Below are 8,314 nucleotides of genomic sequence, written 5' to 3'. Positions count from 1 at the left end.
CTATCTTTCTCTCCCTCCACCTTCCTCTCTGAAATCAATAGGGATATATATATACACACACCCTTGGGTGAGGATTAACAACAAGAAAAAATCAAGAGATGTAAAAGTCCTAGCTCAATATCTGCTGCGAAAATGCTTTGTTATCTTGGCCGAGTTACTTTTCTCTCCCTCTACACTTCAGTGAAACCATCAGTAACGTGATGGTGTTGAACTGAGGGTGAATGTAAACTTGCTTCTTTTATTTTTTTTTTCCCCACTGCAGTGTCCTATCAAACGTAATTTCACATCACTCCTGTACACAATATAGATTATCACTCTATTTTGTTAGATACTTTATGAATTCTAATTCATCACCTTAAGAAGTTAGGCAATGAGAACAGAGGCCATTTGGGTATTTTTTAAAAAAAATATATTTTATTGATTTTTTTACAGAGAGGAAGGGAGTGGGATAGAGAGTTAGAAACATCTATGAGAAACATCGATCAGCTGCCTCCTGCACACCTCCTACTGGGGATGTGCCCGCAACCAAGGTACATGCCCTTGACTGGAATCGAACCTGGGACCCTTCAGTCCGCAGGCCAACGCTCTAACCACTGAGCCAAACCAGCTAGGGCTGTTTTCTCTTTTTATAAGAACATCAGTTACTTGGTTTAGGGCCCATCTCAGTTCAGTATGGCCTCATCTTAACTTGAAGATATTTGTTTTTTAAATAAGATTGCATTTATTTCTTTGTTTTTAGAACAAGAAACACCTTTATTACACGAGCTAAGATGGGGGGCCTTTCCGGGCCTTGATTTTCCTCACCTGGAACTCCAGCATGTAACCATGTGCGTGGCCACACGGGCCTGGTCTTGGGGCGAGGCCTGCAAGAAGCGTGCTTGATGTTCTCTAGCTAGAAGACGGCTGCCGCTGGCATTCTTTTTCTTTTCATTATATTTCTTCTGAATTTTCTTTCATTGTTTATTTTTGGTTTAAATTTTCTTCTTCCTCAGGAGTCAGGTTGGCCCCCTTCTGTGACCCAGGGCGGTGCCTAGTGGGACTCGTACCACTGTCGGGACGGTGTGTTGTCAGTGAGCACCATTCATTTCTTTGCTAGGGTCTTGGTGGGTACCAGTTTGTTGTTGGGTGCATTGTAGATCACATCAGTAATCCTTGTTTTGTGCCTACAACACTCTGAGCCCCAGGAGAAGTTGCTCACGTCCGGCCTCAAGGCTCGGTCCTTTTTGCCTTCCTGCACTTGCACTGTGTGTATGTGGCTGGGGCCAGTCTTAGTGTTGCCAGCAGGGCGTCCCAGCTCAGATTATTGCTTCTTGCAATGGGGCTTTCTCTTGCCCCTGGTCTTGCAGCACATGTGCCAGTTGTTCCAAGAGATGCCCATGGCTCAGCGCCCTCTGGAAAGAGCTAAATAAGATCACATTTATAGGTACCGGGTGTTAAGATTTCAACATAACACTTGGGGGATGTGATTCAACAGTAAGCGTTATAGATGACAATTGCAGTGCCCTGTTAACATCAGTACTTAATTTATTTCTGTATTTTGTTTGGAGGCACAATATGAAGAGAAATCTTGGTCCACACTTATAAGAAATCATCTATAATAATAAAAGCATAATATGCTAATTAGACTGGACAGCCTAACAACCTTCCGACGTCATTCTGGACGTCCTTCTGGATGAAGCCGCCACGGTGGGGGCTGAGGCAGTTAGGGGCAATCAGGCAGGCAGGCAGAGGCAGTGAGGGGTGATCAGGCAGGCAGGTGAGTGGTTAGGGGCAATGAAGCAGGCAGGCAGGCAGTGGTTAGGGGCGATCAGGCAGGCAGGCCAGCGATTAGGAACCAGTGGTCCCAGATTGAGAGAGGGATGTCTGACTACTGGCAGTTGGACATCCCCCGAGAAGTCCCAGATTGATTGCAAGAGGGTCCAGGCCAGGCTGAGGGACCCTACCCCCTCGTGCACGAATTTTGTGCACTGGGCCTCTAGTAAATTATAATTAAAAACTTTTTAGAACATGTCATCTTGCAATCTCAACCTCAACACCTTCCGTTAAACTGATCATAAGGGTTGAAAGAGCCACATTAGGAAATTTACTTTTCCATGATAAATTACTGAGAATGTCCTAAAAAACACTCTCCTTCCTTACTAGAGAGTGTTTACTTTAAAAAAAAAGTTTTTATTGATTTCAGAGAGAGGTAGGGAGAGGGAAAGAGAGATAGAAACATACATCTATGAGAGAGAAATATCTATCGGCTGCTTCCTACATGCCCCCTACTGGGGATCAAGCCTGAAACCCTGGGCATGGGCTTTGACTGGGAATCGAACTGGCTACCTCTTGGTGCATGGAGACAATGCTCAACCAACTGAGTCACACCAGCCAGGCGAGAGGATTCACTTTTTAAAAGGCCTCCTGAAGAGCTTAAATCACCATTATATTGGGCTGACAATGTGTTTTTAAATGTCACAATACCCTGAATTATTCAGTGGTGCCATTTGAAAACATCTTGTTAGTGGTGCATTCTGTCTGGCATTCCCTCAGAATTCCAAATGAGTTAAAATCGTGTTATTTTGTATTTGGAGTCTAAACTTGGTTTCAGTTTTATTGCTGGCACTTTCTTTGCTTTTCTGAGCAGTAACATGGGGGACTGGGACTGTCATAATGAGCCCCTTAAGCTGGTTAAAAATAGCGTATAGATACTCCAGCTGGTACAGCTAACTTACAGTTGAGAGATGTTTAATTAAGGGAGTTTTGTTAAACAAAAAAAGTTATTTATATTTTTATTTGACATATCTGTTCTAGAACCGTGTCTTGAAACTACTAAAAACTTCAATGTAAACATGTACTTTCTGAAATGCACTGCCCTTATAATGAAAATAACTGAAAAGTCCCCAGTTTAAAGACTAAGCCTTAATAAATTTGACAGTTTTTATGACTTGATCCAACTTCTTTCAAAATGTTGCATAGATAACTATTTAACCCAAGTATAATGACCACACACATATTTCAGCAACTGCTTTCATCCGAGCAACTCTTTTCATATCATCAGCATAGACATGGCTATATCTTGCACAAAGTTATTCAATGGTATGATTATAATCTAATCTACAAATTAATTTTTTTTTCTCCAGTTCTATTTTATCTAATACTAGTAAATCTTCCTTGGGGTCATTTGCGTGATTCTGTAGGAAAACAAGCAAAACATAGATATCAGCAAATAGACATTTTCATTCAGCTGAATCATAAAACCTAAGCTTTAAAGGAATTCTTATACATATATTTTAAATTCTCACCCGAGGATTTTTTTCCATTGATCTTTATTATTTATTTATTTATTTTTAAAAATATATTTTATTGATTTTTTACAGAGAGGAAAGGAGAGGGATAGAGAGTTAGAAACATCGATGAGAGAGAAACATCGATCAGCTGCCTCCTGCACACCTCCTACTGGGGATGTGCCCGCAACCAAGTTACGTGCCCTTGACCGGAATCGAACCTGGGACCTTTCAGTCTGCAGGCCGACGCTCTATCCACTGAGCCAAACCGGTTCCGGCTCCACTGATCTTTAAAGAGAGTGGAAGGGAGGAAAGAAGGTGAGAAGGAGACACACACACACACACACACACACACACACAGAAACATTGATGCGCGAGAGACACATCTACCGGTTGCCTCCCGCATGGCCCTGACCAGGGCCAGGGATCCAACCAGCAACCCAGGCATGTACTCCTGACAGAGTATTGAAACAGACACTTCAGTCCTCGGGCCAACGCTGTAACCACTGTGAAATACTGGCCTGGGTCAGATGTGCATTTTGAATGTGTATTTTGGGGTTTGAACAGGGATGCCAACCAGTGTGTATGGGTCCCCAAGGGTATTTGGTAAAATGTAAGGGGCATGTCTGGTTGTCTCAAGACCTAAGGGTACAGCTGGCACTCGGTTTCTGTGAGCCAATGATGCTAAGCGATCTGCACTTGTCTCACCTTGAAGGCCAGCAGAAAAGGAGGGTGATTATGCTTTTGTAAATGTCTGTTTACCTACTATAGCCCAGACTTTAATAAGCTTTTTCTGATAGAATTCGTCTTTTCCTCACTTTGGATGGTCCTATCCAGGAGCTGTCCTTGTCAGATTTAAATTTTGTTCACATAAACTTTTTGTTGATAAAAGTTAAGTAGTTGTGCCAAAACCGGTTTGGCTCAGTGGATAGAGCGTCGGCCTGCGGACTGAAAGGTCCCGGGTTCGATTCCGGTCAAGGGCATGTACCTTGGTTGCAGGCACATCCCCAGTGGGAGGTGTGCAGGAGGCAGCTGATCGATGTTTCTCTCTCATCGATGTTTCTAGCTCTCTATCCCTCTCCCTTCCTCTCTGTGAAATATCAATAAAATATATTTAAAAAAAAAAAAAAGTTAAGTAGTTGAATTTGGCAGGAACATCTCAATCCATCGATGTTTCTCTCTCATATCGATGTTTCTCTTTCCTCACTCTAAAAAATACATAAAATAAATAAGTAAATAAAAAATAAAGTTCCCCTTTCTTAAAAAAAAAGATTTTATGTGAAACTTAAAGGCAATTGCTTTCATTTCATATGTTGGTGTGATAGTGGTGTGGTTAAATATTAATTGAAAATCACTTAGTGCCAAATTGGCACTTTTCATCATGAGGCAATCTTATTTTACTGATTGTATTTTCTCCTTAAATTTAATTTTTAAACCAATGATTCATTTCTGATTTTAGAGATAATTACTATATCTCACCAGAAAATTAAAAATAAATTAAACAAAAGTATCCAAAACTTACCATAAGATTTAAGCTTAAATAATTATCATGACATATTTTATTTGTTACTGTATGGCTTTCTGACAAGAGCAAGCACTGAGCAGAAGTGTCTGAACCTCATCTGGCATCTGATTGAACTGGATTAATATGTTCTAGGGTAAGTCTGCTCCACAAAATAATTTTATGGGAGAGGCCATGTGCAAGTCTGAATTAAAAAAAAAGACCGGTGCAGAATTACTACCTATTAAGTGTATTATATGTATGCTAGAGATGGCTAAAAAGCTATCATTCAAGGTCTGCATACAAATGAAGAAACCTGATTGGAAGGTAACACAATGGTGGTCTCCAGTGTGTTCAAAGTTGGTGTTTTCTTAACGACATTTAAAAAATAGTTAAATTCTGCCCTAGCTGGTTTGACTCAGTGGATAGAGCATCAGCCTGTGGACTGAAGGGCTCTGGGTTTGATTCTGGTCAAGGGCACGTGCCAGGGTTGCAGGCTCTTTCCCCGGGGGGGGGGGGGGGGGGGCATGCAGGAGGCAGCCAGGCAAAGATTCTCTCTCATCATTAATGTTTCTATCTCTCTCTCTCCCCTCTCCCTTTCTCTCTGAAATAAGTAAAAAAATATTTTAAAAAATAGTTAAATTCTATAGTGACTGATTTCAGACCAGCCTGAGCTCTCAGCCTATGGTATTCAGCTTGATCCAGTTAGTTTCATTCTTTTCTTTTTTCTTAGTCCAGTCTTTTTTTTTTTTTTTTTTAACATATTTTTATTGATTTTAGAGAGGAAGGGAGAGGGAGAGAGAGGTAGAAACATCAATGATGAGAGAGAATCATGGATTGGCTGCCTTTTGCATGCCCCCCACTGGGGATGGAGCCCTAGCTGGAAATTGAACTGTGACCCCCTGGTTCATAGATTAATGCTCAACCATACCGGCCAGACAAAAAAGGGGGGATAGTAAGTAACTAATACTCTGCTAACTTAGTGGATTATTTTGCAATGATTTGAAATGATAATTATAAAGACTGTGTGTGTATGTATGTATTTTAAGTAAAATTTTTAAAATATTTTTTTATCAATAAAGATTAAGCTTATGTAAAAACAATATCTACATTTTGAAAAGATCATAAAATGTAAACAATAAAATGTACAAGAGTTGGCCCTAACTGGTTTGGCTCAGTGGATAGAGCGTTGGCCTGCGGACTCAAGGGTCCCAGGTTCGGTTCCGGTCAAGGGCATGTACCTTGGTTGTGGCACATCCCCAGTGGGAGGTGTGCAGGAGGCAGCTGATCAGTGTTTCTCATCGATGTTTCTAACTCACTATCTCTCCCTCTCCCTTCATCTCTGTAAAAAATCAATAAAATATATTAAAAAAAATTAAAAAATGTATAAGAGTTGGTTATCAGTACAATTTTTAAAAAGAAATTTTAATAAAACTGTCATAAAAAAGATTTGTTACTTTGATATTGATGCATGTTTTAAATAAGGTAATTTGAAGAAGGTAATTTAAGGTAATCTGATCAGAATCAACAGATATGATGTCAATAGATATGATAATATCTTAAATAGCTGTCTAAATTGTCTTAACCAGACTTAAAATGCTTTTATCTAATTCTTTCCCCTTTTGTTTAACCCACACATATTTCAGAGAAAAGCTCATCCAAACGTCAGATTAGTCTTTTAATTCATAAGAATGCTGATTTGGAAAATTGAGTGTTCTGTGCCTAAGTATCTTGTTTATTAGATATTCAGTATTCATTCTCATGTTTTGCTAAGAAAAATCACTATTAAACTTCCTGTGGCTATAGTTGGGAAACCATGCCCTCTTTTCATAGTGATAAAAATGTTGTGAAACCCTCTAAAGGCCAATGTCCTGGTTCAAGTTCAATGAATTTTTATGAAGAGAAAAAGGACAGGGAGGGTTATGTAAGAAGATCGCACATGAAAAGAGATTCTAAAATCTAGAAACCAAGAAAAAGTAAAATTCTAGGAATTTACATAATGTGGTGATTGGATGATATGACAATATGGTAGTGTTTAACTGGCAAAGCTCTAATAGTTGTATATATATCTTTGATTAATAAAAAAGGGAGAGCAATAATTACTCCTATTAAAAAACAAATTTAAAACACAATCATGAAAGCCTGTGAAGAATGAAGGAGCTGGTCTTCTAAGACCATGTAAAGTGATTAATTGAGACTTAATTTTGGCTTAATTAGCAATTAACACCAAATATTTACTTGTTGGCAAGAGGCCAAGGCAAAACATGCAATTTGTTAAAAGCCTGTAGTCCTTTTACTCTGGTGCAAATAATCTTCCTATATAATAAAAGCCCAATATGCAAATCAACCGAACGATGGAACGACCGGTCACTATGATGCACACTGACCAGCAGGGGGCAGACGCTCAACACAGGAGCTGCTCCAGCCCACAGGCCCCAGGCCAGGCAAGGCAGATGCCAGTGAGGACCCCCTCCCGACTGCCCCACTGGTCATCCCACAGATCTGGCCCTGATCACTGGCCAGGCCTAGGGACCCTACCCATGTATGAATTTCGTGCACTGGGCCTCCAGTGATAATATAATTACCAGAGACAGATATCATTCTTTTCTTTTTTTCTTTTTTTTTACTTATTACCCATTTTTATTGATTTTAGAGAGAGAGGAAGGGAGAGATAGAGAGAAACATCGATTGGATGCTACCTGTATGCTCCTGGACAGGAGATCAAACCTGCAACTTAGGTATGTTCCCTGACTGGGAGTTGAACCTGCAACCCTTTCTTTTAGATGTATGGGATGACACTCCAACCATCTGAGCCACCCAGCCAGGGCCAGATATCATTCTTTTAAACATTTTAATTTCCCTCTAGATTTTGGTACTTTGGCTGGTAACATTTAGCAAGTCAGTCGAATACTTGTATAATATGACACATGGTGTCATTTAAACTGAAAATATTGAATTTTGTTAAGTTTAAGAACTTGCAACTGTATGACAATGAAAAGGTTATATTTTCCTCCTTTTTAAAAATTGATTTCAGAGAGGAAGGGAGAGGGAGAGAGAAATAGAAACATCAGAGATGAGAGAGAATCATTGACTGGCTGTCTTCTGCACGCCCCGCACTGGGGGTTGAGCCCACAACCCGGGAATTGAACTGTGACATCCTGGTTCATAGGTTGATGCTCAACCACTGAGCCACATAGGCTGGACGTATTTTCCTCTTTTATGTCTCATTTGTTCAACATAGAAAATGAAATCAAACTTTTGTTGTGAAGTGTTTTTCATCCAAAGTTGTGTTGTTTTTTTTCTGTGTTCTCCTCTGACTGGATAATTTCAAAGGTCCTAAAATCTAATTCATATTATTTCTTCTGTTTCATCCCTCCTTTTTTTAAAAAAAATATTTTATTGGTTTTTTACAGAGAGGAAGGGAGAAAGATAGAGAGTTAGAAACATCAATGAGAGAGAAACATTGATCAGCTGCCTCCTGCACACCCCCTACTGGGGATGTGCCTGCAACCAAGGAACATGCCCTTGACCAGAATCGAACCTGGGA

General features: G+C 40.0%; 1 pseudogene across 1 annotated transcript; it reads right to left on the bottom strand.

Annotated features, from left to right (window-relative positions):
• Positions 1 to 800: 800 nt before the first annotated feature.
• LOC308244285 (small ribosomal subunit protein eS8-like) lies at positions 801 to 1,378 on the bottom strand (annotated as a pseudogene). Its single transcript has one exon. The product of its transcript is annotated as a small ribosomal subunit protein eS8-like (transcript).
• Positions 1,379 to 8,314: the final 6,936 nt, after the last annotated feature.

This window comes from Plecotus auritus (genome assembly GCF_963455305.1).
Source record: "Plecotus auritus genome assembly, chromosome: 3".
Lineage (NCBI taxonomy): Eukaryota > Metazoa > Chordata > Mammalia > Chiroptera > Vespertilionidae > Plecotus > Plecotus auritus.
This window is presented reverse-complemented; position numbering and strand designations above follow the sequence as displayed.